Here is a 4,064-nt window from a genome sequence, read left to right as displayed (position 1 = left end):
CTAGCGATGTCTGGGAGGGAGCTGCAATGTTGGGGAAGCCATACCTGGCAGGTCGTCTTTCAAGGTGATTGTCTGTGTCAGGGTACAACTTCTGGACTGAGAATCAGGGCTCCCCATGGAGGTCTGAGACTAGTGATGATCCCTTGCTTCATCCTAATGGGTATGGTTGGTCAGACACGGTTTTTCATGCTGAACTAAAATGAGCCTTCACCATTTCAAACAAAAGACCAGCTCTGGGAAGGCACAAAGTGCAATGTTATTTGATGACTTTATGATGAAGGAGAGGAAACAGGTCTGAGAGCAGAGACATGGCAGCAGGCAGAGGCTTAATTTTGTTTAACTTAAATGGGGTGTTCAGTTCATTTCTCTCACTGTGTTGTCAGTCCGTGCATTTATGGGTGAGGTGGGGGAAGGGATATTTGCATCTAGGCCTTCAAGAGTGCTGGGAGGTAAAAAGGCAGAATTTGTGGACCTTGGCTCCTGGACTGTGTATATGTCTTTCCCATCTTAGGAAGCTGAAAATGACACAGTGTGAACTGGCGGCAAAGAAGAATCAGCTGGCAGCTGCAGGGAAAATGTGAAAATAGCTATGAAAGAAATAAACAAGTACAAGTGAGTTCAGCTACTAATTACCAGCAGCTCATGAACCTCTCTTCATTTTTTTTGTTTCTAACCTTTTTACAAGGTTAAAAGTCTATGTTTAGACTCAACATACTAATATAAACAAAACTTCAGAGGACATATGCATAGATTATTAACAGATAAAAAGGTAAGATTTAGAAAGAACAAAACAATTAACTTCATCAACATTTCCAGATTTCAAGCAATGGCCAGACTGTGTGGAAACTTCATCCATGCCAACGTTCCTGGGGGTGGTGTCAAGTATCATAATCTGTAGGAAAGCAGTGTGTCTTAGAATGAATCATACCATCAACATGGTAGTGCCATTTCATGGCCCTGGTCTTTGCAACCCTAGGAAACGTGGTGAAGATCTAAGTGAAAGGACGAAAGAGCTTTATGATGAAAGACACTTGTCACATGATGAATTAGGGCACAATTGAAAGGGGGAAGGAATTATGTGAACTCTGAACCCTACAGTCATGGAATGAGTTAGGAAAGGATGGAACAACAGTTTTGATCCTATTGTACATTTACAATCATGTGAAAAGTGTTTCATGTGTAAAATTGTATTAAGGGACACATAGGAGGATGATGAGAACATGGGCAGATTATTGAAAATCATACCCAATATTGGGCCTTATCTGACAAAAGCAACTATAACTCACAGGCAACAAAATGGACAAAGACAAGAACAGCTTCAGCAGGCAGAACTCACCTTCAGACACCAGGGACCCTAAGCTCTGCCTGACATATTGAACCCTTAGTACCTCATGTGGGTGAGTGTAGTGGCCCTTGGAATTCCTAAACATGGACTTTTCATTGTTGCTTTTCAGATCGCAGTTCATGAGAAGAATGCTCAGGACAACTGGGTAAGTGTTTCCTTTTTTCCTCCTCTCCCTCTTTGGCACACAGTCTGGCACGACTGAAGGTGGATGTGTTTTTCTCCCCCAGGTCAAGCCTCAGATCTGGGAGAGGGAAATGGAAGAGCAGAGCCGGGAGGTCGCCCGCTTGAAACACAGGTGTGGGAGCGTGACATGAGTTTTTATGGGTGTTTTGAGGGATGACAGCTGTGTTGTTTAGTGTCTAGTCAGAGGACGTGGCATTGCAACTCTTATAGAAGTCCATTCTTTTTCTGTATCCAAGACTGGATGGGATGGAAGGAAAGAGGCTGCTTGAGGGATACAGGAGGCAGAGACCAATGCCTGGAAGTCCAGAGACGCAGAACCCTCCGAGGAGAGGTAAGGAGCAGATGGTGATGTGCAGCAGCCTAATTTCTGCGGCAAAGCCTTTTCCTGTGGGTGATCATCGTGTGTCCTGGACAGAACCACAATTACTACCTAAAGACAGCAGGTGGTCTGAAGGGGTGACAGGAGGGTGTTCTCCTCTGGTGCCCCAGCCAGCGGAGCACCTGTCCCTGTGACTGGTGGAGCTCAGGCCCCTCCCCTGACTGCGGACCCTCCCACCTCCTCCAGCATCCCCTAGCTAAAGAGAGGAGCCTGGAGGGGATGATGGGACATGGGCCTTAGCTTTCTTCCCACCTTGACGCAATGTGAAGACTTTATTTTAGTTTTGTTTGAGGAGAAGTTCATTTCGTTACTATTTTTAACGTTGTCATTTTTATTTTATTTTTTTCTTGAACCATAGCCCTACGTTCCTAAATTCAGGCTCCATATAGCTTTGTCCTCTGATGTTATCAGGGCAAGTCTGCAGCTTCACTGCTAAATACCCATCGTTTTTCTTTTCTCGTTTATATATTAGTATAAGTACATTTCTATTCAGATATAGTTATATAATAATTTCCAATGTAGAAGGCAGCTTATAGATAAGCGAAAAGACTGAACAATCCACCTGGAGCCTGAAGAAACATACCCAGGTTGAGCATTCCCTGATGATACACCCCAATCAGTATTCTCCATTTACCCTTTTTTAAAGCTCATTTATTTTGAGAGAGAGAGAGAAAGAGAGAGAGAGAGAGAGAGAGAGAGAGAGAGAGAGAGAGTGTGTGTGTGTGTGTGTGTGTGTGTGTGTGTGTGTATGTGCGCGCGTCTGTGAGGAGCAGAGAGAGAGGCGGGGAGAGAGAATCTCAACACCGTCAGGGTGGAGCCGGATGCAGGGCTCGAACTCACAAGCTGTGAGATCATGACCTGAGCCAAAATCAAGAGTCAGATGATTAACTGACTGAGCCACCCAGGCATCCTTATTTTTATTCTTAATCTGTAATGAAATGGTGATTTCCCATAATGTATACTGAGAAACCTCTGTTTAGGTGATGACTTCTAGATTGCTAGTTGAGCCTGACCTGTCTACAGTTATTTGATTAATTGCGAAAAACATGAACTAGGGCACGGTGAGGTCTTTATCAAGGTGAGGGGATGGTTCTCCCCCTTATCCTTGGGGGTCACCTGAGGCATGTGGGATACCCTCTGCCTCTGGCCAAGGACCTGTGTGTAGGGAACAGTTTAAGATATTGGAGGAATGAGGTGAGGGCTTCTTTTAATTTCACACAGTCCACTAAAGTAGAATAAACCTCTATCCCTTCCAGGGTCCTTAGCAGATCCAGAAACTGGTGCAACCTCTGTGAGTTACAGCAGCTCTGACTGTACAAAGAATGCAGACAAGGACAAGGTAAATCCTGGGACCATTCTCAGTCGTAACACTTTCGGGAAACCCTCATCTGTCTGTACAGCACGCTCTCCTGGCCTAGTCTCGTTTTGTGTGTTGTGTGATATGCCTGCTTGTTATTTGTTTTCCAAATGCACACTCTTAACCTAGGAGCCTACAAGCTTCTCTATTTTCAGCCTGTCATCTTTTTGTGGTAAGTTTAGAAGCCCAAAGGGCTTAGAGGCTGAGTACCCTAAAACTTTACCATGTGTTTCTGGAAATGACGAGAGGAGGATGACCCCATATTCCAAACAGACGTCTCCTGGCCTGGGTCACCCCTGCCAGACCTCAACTCTGTGGGAACAGTGTGGCTGCTGTGTCTTCCTTTCTTGATTCTGGCTAGGAGATTAACCTGCTAGAAAGTCTACTGTATTGTTTAAAATTGAAAAATGCAAAACCCCATCATTACTCCAACTTTTTATTTTGAGCCCTGTGCAATTTAAAAATTTTTTTAATATTTATTTATTTCTGAGACAGAGAGAGACAGAGCACGAGTGGGGAAGGAGCAGAGAGAGAGGGAGACACAGAATCAGAAGCAGGCTCCAGGCTCTAACCTATCAGCACAGAGCCCAACGCGGGGCTTGAACTCACAAACCTTGAGATCATGAACTGAGCTGAAGTCAGTCACTCAACCGACTGAGCCACCCAGGTGTCCCTGTGCCCTGTGCGATTCAGAGTGGTCTTAGACAAAGTCATTATCATCACTCATCACCTTCCCGTCTTTGTTGGTAAATGAGTTGTCTGGAATCCTTCCAGCTATACCTTAGGTAAAAATAACCTGA

General features: G+C 44.8%; 1 long non-coding RNA gene across 2 annotated transcripts; it reads left to right on the top strand.

Moving 5' to 3' along the window:
- The first annotated feature begins 386 nt into the window (after positions 1-386).
- LOC147571726 (uncharacterized) lies at positions 387-3,488 on the top strand. Of its 2 annotated transcripts, XR_015247104.1 has the most exons (5): positions 389-612; positions 1,455-1,490; positions 1,573-1,640; positions 1,765-1,859; positions 3,164-3,487. It is a non-coding gene; the product is annotated as an uncharacterized LOC147571726 (long non-coding RNA). The 2 variants fall into 2 exon arrangements; XR_015247103.1 differs by having other exon boundaries at positions 387-612; positions 1,573-1,859; positions 3,164-3,488.
- The last annotated feature ends 576 nt before the right edge of the window (positions 3,489-4,064 follow it).

This window comes from Puma concolor, unplaced genomic scaffold (assembly GCF_028749965.1).
Source record: "Puma concolor isolate L17-30 unplaced genomic scaffold, mPumCon1.1.hap2 unalloc_scaffold_102, whole genome shotgun sequence".
NCBI classification, from domain to species: Eukaryota; Metazoa; Chordata; class Mammalia; order Carnivora; family Felidae; genus Puma; species Puma concolor.
This window is presented reverse-complemented; position numbering and strand designations above follow the sequence as displayed.